The sequence below is a fragment of the Phasianus colchicus genome, chromosome 1 (assembly GCF_987193195.1).
Source record: "Phasianus colchicus chromosome 1, bPhaCol1.hap1.1, whole genome shotgun sequence".
In the NCBI taxonomy this organism is placed as follows: Eukaryota; Metazoa; Chordata; class Aves; order Galliformes; family Phasianidae; genus Phasianus; species Phasianus colchicus.
The window spans coordinates 31,322,005-31,329,161 of NC_143436.1; positions in this window are offsets into that span (position 1 = coordinate 31,322,005).

Below are 7,157 nucleotides of genomic sequence, written 5' to 3' on the forward strand. Positions count from 1 at the left end.
GTTATGCTAACCTGGGTGCAAATCACTCTGGAGAACTCCAGCCTGGATACACTGCAGAAGAGTGGGGACAGAAGTAGAGCAGGCACAGGTGCTGCTCTGCAGGAGGAGCTTTTGACTTTGAGTTTATTTCTACATAATCTAAACTGTTCTGATTTACACCTGCTGCTTTTTCTAGAATGAAGCTTAGGACACATTTCAAATGCAGAGTGTGGCAGCTGCATGATTTGAAGCGTTAACCTGACAGAAACTGACCTCTTCAGCACATCTCACACTGAAAAATGCTGCTGTGATTTGCGCTGTGCAGGCTTTGCTGGAGGAGTTTCACCAGCACTGCATGCTGATGTGCTGTCCCACACACAGCCTTCAGAATCTCTTCCCAGAAAAATCAGGGTGAAGAAAGAGGAAAATTCTGTTTGCACGCTCTGGTCTTATCACACGCTATCATTTTCTCCATTTGTCATATAATATTTTCAGCACATTTGGAGGCACCAACAATGCTCAGAAAACAGACTAAGAAATTCCGCTGCCGTCTTGCTGTGTGTGCAGCAGTGAGGGGCAGCCTAGAAGAGAGCCTGGGTGGGCTGATATTCTGCATGGCTTCCTCTCTCTAGCTGCCCACACACGCCACTTGCAAGGCTCCCAGAGCTTGCCAGCCAGGACTGCTTTTCAAGGGAGGAGCAGAACTGACATCCAGCCCACAACATTACAAGATTTGGGGCACCCTATTGCTGCCGTTTTCATTTCTGAGGAGGCAGTTCTCCTTGACACTTGCTTCTCTTCCTACCTCCTGCTGTGTTTTTTCTTTTTACAGCCCTGATATCCTGAAAGCAATATAAGCTTTGCCAGGTTAGTCAGGCCTTTGAGAAGTCTAGATTTAGCTAAAGCATTTCACAGCAATCCCAGCTGAACTTAACTGTTCACCAGGAAACTCTGCTGTGCTCAGGAATCACCATCATTCTTAACAAACACAGATGGAATTAGCATTCTTTCAATCCAGTTCCATAAAAAGCTTCAAGAGCTCAGTTTCAAATGACTGAAGTCATTTCCGTCAAATCTGCCTTGCCATTAGATCTCAGCAAGCTGCAAAAAAACACACAGAAGTGAAATGCTGAAGTGTGAAAAGGAACTGATTCCCTGTCAAGCTATGTTGCAGATGTGCACCAATTCTTACTGCAGCATGCACCCTGACTCCCATGCATGATTTTAGCTCATGCTGAGAGCTAGTTATAGGGATATGATCAAAACTTTATAGCTATGCTTCTCCTTGCAGAATCCACACATGGAAAACTGCAGTCCTAAAGGATTTTAATTGGAAATTTCATTTTCACAGTTTGGATTATTATTTTTTTTTTCAGCTTTGTGACATACCAGGAGTGAAGTAGAGTACATGAAAGAGAGCTTATATAGTAGAACTTGTAATTCACATTAAATCAGACATTAGCAGGATCTACTGCCCCAGTCTGATACAAAGGATCCAAAAGGAAGTTTATAAAATATACGTTGAGTTCTTGAAAGACAAGTTGTATTCCTGAGAATAAATTGTATGTACAGCTCTGCTGATGTGAAATACAGAGCTTATCCAATAGTCTGTCCAGCATCATCTTCTATACCTGGGTGTGATTTACTCTCCACACAGCAGTGGTGATACTTCACTTGTCTGGTGATACGAAAAGCAGAGTGTTTCTGAGTGTCTTAGGTATTTCATACAACTTCTGTTGTGTACCTTTGTCAACTTAGGAAAGTGGTGCAGTTAGAGATTTGTGTAATCTTTTCAGTGAATGGTTTCCAATATCTGATTAACCATAAGAAGAAGACAGAATGCTTCTGAAAAAGAAATCGGATACCATAATATTAAGATGTGTCTTAATGGAAGATAATGTAGGAAGTGTGCACCCTCTTCATGCTTGCTTTGAAAAGAACAAGTTCAGTATTTTTTTTAAACATTATTCCTTAAACATTAGAAACATAATTGTTAACAAAGAAATGGCAGAGAATTAGTGTGTGTATGTACATTTACCTCTTGGTTTCATTGACATCATCAGTTTCTTTTAAAGTTTGTAACATAATGCAGGGGAGTGTATGAACATGGGCTACTGCATTCAGAAGTGTTTTACCCTCAGAAGTGAAGGTTCATGGTTTGGTGAGGTCCCATGTGGCTGACTGGAATGATTCTGGCACTTTCTAACAGAAGTGTTAGGTCACATAATGAAGTTTCAAGGTGAAGAAAAGCACCATATAGTTTCTGCAGTTGTGAAAGAAGGAAGATGTTGACAGCAAGGTCTCAGTTAAACATTTGCAAAGCAATTTTGTTGTCAGTTAGTGAAGCAAAAGTTTCATTCAGGTACCATTGCATGAGAACTGCTGGGCTGTTTCTCTTTACCATTCTCTCTCTCTTTTTTTTTTTTTTTTAACTGAGAGAAGCAAATTTGTTACCAGAATAATATAGAAAAGATACCTAACCTCACAGCAAAGAGAAGAATATGAATCATAGAATCATAATCTATATCCCAAGTTGGAAGGGACCCATAAGGATCATTGAGTTCAACTGGTCTGAGCTGGACATGCTTTGTAAATGATGTACAAGAAACAGAGGGTTACTTACATATTGCTTAGTAACAAAGAAGAATGGCACAATTTCCAGTTTGGTATTAGTAACTGCACAATTTGGGAACCTTCTTTTATGTCAGTCTAACCAAGGTTCTGCTGAAACTTGAAGAATACAGCAGTATTTCTCTTTGGTGTTCCTGACAGGTTTGAGCCTCCCTGATCCAACTGGCTGAAGGGCTCCATGTCATGCCAATCATGGTAGCTGAGCACCACTGAAGTCAAGACAATTGTTCATATTAGTTAAGTTTTTGGAGAACTGGGCCTTATAATTTCTGGTAGCAAAACTCACTACATAGCTATCAGAATTTTGCTGTGTTGTGGCAGTTCTCCTCACAGAGGAACTCTTCTTTTTCAAGGTAAACAATAGCAGACTGAAGCAACTCTCCCCAGCATCCTGCTTCTTCAGAAACAAGCATAAGTGCTTCATGAATAATTTGGGGGTGAGGGGAAAAGAGGACTATCAAGCTGTCTAGGGGTTATGGTCCAGCAGGAGAGTAGGTGGGAGTCTTGCAGAACTGCTAGACAAAGCTTGTTTTGCTATGAGCAGTGTAGAGACTAGGCAGCCTGACCAAGCACACTGACCCCAAGGAAAAAAAGATTTCTTCAGACAAAGATAATAGGGCTCAAATCTAGCCACTCTAATTTCTCCCCTTTTCTTCAGTAGTGTAAATTGACAGAGAGAGGCAAGGGCCCTACTAAATAATCTCCAGAATGATATTTTGCATTTCAGTAGTAGTTTCTGGGACAGTTTGTGTGTTAGAAACCCTTTTTGTTGTTCTGTTTTACCTTTTTTGTTTCCTCAGGCATAACTCTTTGACGTGCACAAGGCACCATGCCATCTTTGCTGTGCATAATCTATAGGCCTGTAAAATTCCCCTGTTTTTCATATGAAGTAATCCTGTAAATCAGCACTGGAAAAATCTGTAAGACTAAATGCTCTTTTATTTAAAATCAAGTAGCTCTATTTCTGAATTTTTTTAAATGATGGAGAGCTATCACAGAACATTATCAATTTATTAAATTTCTTCTGAAAAATTTTTATTCACCAGACTATGGAAAAAAATATATATTTGGTTGCTACTAAGACAAAGAGCAACAAAGATACATTTCTTTGTGTATACCAACCTCTCAGCCACAGCGCTCTCTCCGCTGTTCCCAGTGCCTCAGATACCTGAATGTTGAAGCACTTATCTATATGAATTCAGTCTTGTCTCATGTGAACGTCTGCCAGGCAGGAACTGGGCTGTCAGCTTCATCCCATCAAAAAGACTTTCAGTGCCATGAGCTGAAGGCAGGTTCCAATTGTTAAGTCATTCTGGCCTGGGCTGAATTTAAAGGCAGGCTCCTGGAGCTAACGGAAGTTGCTGGAGGCAACGGCTCAGCAAAAGGCACTAAAATCATATGTCTAATACTTATTCTTTTGACTCAATTACCCATTGACTCTTTATTTTTATATCCAGTGGAACCTAAGGGCAGCAAATGCTGCGTGAGGGGAACAAATCCTGTGTAATAGTTCTTGTTTTGGTACATTCAGTTGGTAGTGATTTATTAAGGGCTGCTGAATAAGCCTGATTAAAATGCATAAACAGTTCTGAACAGTAAACAACCATGTCTAAGGATGAAAAAATGGGACCCACATGCTGTGCATGGAAATTGCCCTTAACAACATGGCCTATTGTTGAACAGATAGGAAGCCAAAGGTTGCTTGTAATCAAATTTGAAGTTTCCCATCACTTATAAAAGCAACACTTCCTTGTGTAAACGTTTCAATTTGTTGTTGTTAAAAACTGCTTCCTGACTTAATCCCTACAGGAACACACCATTTCTTTGATTGCCAGGTAGGAAGACAATTTCAGATAAAGTAACTTTGGGAGTTAAACAAAGTAAAATAAATATTCAGAGCCCAAGCATTCCTGCAGCAGTAAAATCTATGTGGTTTGTTAAGATTAGTTAGAAAAAATGACAAGTTGCTTCAATTTAAAGTTAATCTCTCCCAAGAATTTCATCTGCTCTTGCAGTTAAGTAATGCAAAATATCAGAGATAAAAAGCAAACACAGTTAGAGCAGCACTAGCCCTCATAATGGGAGGGCAGATGGAAGCTGCCTGCAGATTATGATTTTTTCCCTCCAATAACATGGCTAATTAATTACAGAAATTTGCATATTAAATATCTGATCTAAAAAACTGTGGTCTTTCCATGATTGTCAGGGGGCTTTGAGTTTCACTTAGAGCACACACAGCTACGTTTCCAAAAAATAAAAGTCGCTTTTGACTGCTTTGACAAATACAGCTTCATTTTACTGAGACACTTCAGAGCAAGGAAACCTCAATTCCTAACAGAAATATTAATGCTGTTACATTTCTCTTCACACACAGAATGAGCTGTGCCATAGGCTTCCAGGGAGCCACAATTTCACCCTCTGCATTTGAGGTGTCTGAACAAAGTGATGTCTTTCTATCATTGTTATAACAATTTTTTTCCTATAGCAAATAGGAACAAATTGTGTTTAACTGTGTCCTCATGTACAGAGGATAGATGATTCTCTATCATCTATCCCCTTTGAAAGATCCAGGGATGCCGTCCGGACTTGCAGACGTGGGATCAGGAAAGCCAAGGCGCAGGCAGAACTGAACTTGGCCAGGGACGTGAAAAACAATAAGAAAACCTTCTACAGGTACATTGGCCAGAAGAGACAGGCCAAAACGGGCGTACCTACTTTGGTAAATTTAAAAGGAGAAATGGCTTCAACAGATGAAGAGAAAGCTGAGGTGCTGAATGAGTTCTTCACCTCGGTCTTCACTGGTGGCCAGGATTCTAGTCTTTTTCATGTCCCTAAGTCTTGCACCCCCATACCTCTATGTGGGGACCAAGGAGGTAAATCCCTCCCCACTGTAAGGGTTGAGCAAGTCCGAGAGTGCCTCCTTAGACTGAATGAGTATAAGTCTATGGGGCCAGATGGCGTGCATCCCAGGGTCCTGAAGGAGCTGGCTGAGGTGGTTGCTGAGCCGCTCTCCATCATATTTGAGAAGTCGTGGCTGTCAGGTGAGGTCCCGGACGATTGGAGGAAGGGTCACGTCACTCCCATTTACAAGAAGGGGAGCAGGGAGGACCCGGGTAACTACAGGCCGGTGAGTCTCACCTCCGTGCCTGGGAAGATTATGGAACAGATCCTCCTGGACAATATGCTTGATCACATAAAGAACGAGCACGTGATCCTAGATAGCCAGCATGGCTTCACCAGGGGAAGGTCATGCTTAACTAATCTTGTGGCCTTCTATGATGGAGTGACGGCATTGGTGGACGAAGGGAAGGCAACTGATGTCATTTACCTGGACCTGAGCAAGGCCTTTGACATGGTCCCCCATCACATCCTCATCTCCAAACTGGAGGGAAGTGGATTTGACGGGTGGACAACTAGATGGATAAGCAATTGGTTGAAAGGCCGCAGACAGAGGGTGGTGGTCAATGGCTCTATGTCCAGGTGGAGGCCGGTAACGAGCGGTGTCCCTCAAGGGTCTGTCTTGGGACCGGTGCTCTTTAACATCTTTATTAATGACATCGATGAGGGAATGGAGTGCACCCTCAGCAAGTTTGCTGATGACACCAAGCTGAGTGGTGCAGTCGATACGGTGGAGGGAATGGAGGCCATTCAGAGGGACCTTGACAGGCTTGAAAGCTGGGCTCGGGTGAACCTAATGAGGTTCAATAAGGCAAAGTGCAAGGTTTTGCACTTGGGCCGGAAGAACCCCAGGCACCTGTACAGGCTGGGGGGAGTTGTCCTTGAGAGCAGCTCGGCAGAGAAAGACCTAGGGGTCCTGATAGATGAGAAACTTAACATGAGCCAGCAGTGCGCTCTGGCAGCCCGGAAAGCAAATGGGATCCTGGGCTCCATCAGGAGAGGGGTGGTCAGCAGGGATAGGGAGGTGATTGTCCCTCTCTACTCTGCTCTTGTGAGGCCCCATCTGGAGTACTGTGTTCAGGTGTGGAGCCCTCAGTACAAAAAAGACATGGAGATTTTGGAAAGGGTCCAGAGGAGGGCCACGAAGATGATCAGGGGGCTGGAGCACCTCCCCTATGAGGACAGGCTGAGGGAGTTGGGTTTGTTCAGCCTGGAGAAGAGAAGGTTGCGGGGCGACCTCATTGCAGCCTTTCAATATCTGAAGGGAACTTACTCCCAGGAGGGGAGTAAACTCTTCATAAGGGCTGATAATAGCAGGACACGGGGAAATGGTTTTAAGTTAAAAGAGGGAAGATTTAGGTTGGATGTTAGGGGGAAGTATTTTACTAGGAGGGTGGTTAGGTCCTGGAACAGGCTGCCCAGGGATGTTGTGGATGCCCCGTCCTTGGAGGTGTTCAAGACCAGGTTGGACGAGGCTCTGGGCAACCTGATCTAGTAAAGGTGTATGTTTGGTGGCCCTGCTAGGCAGGGGGGTTGGAACTACATGATCCTTGAGGTCCCCTCCAACCCAGGTCATTCTGTGATTCTGTGATTCTGTGTGTGATCCTACAGACTTAGAAGTCCCTAACAACTAGAAAAAGACAAATGTT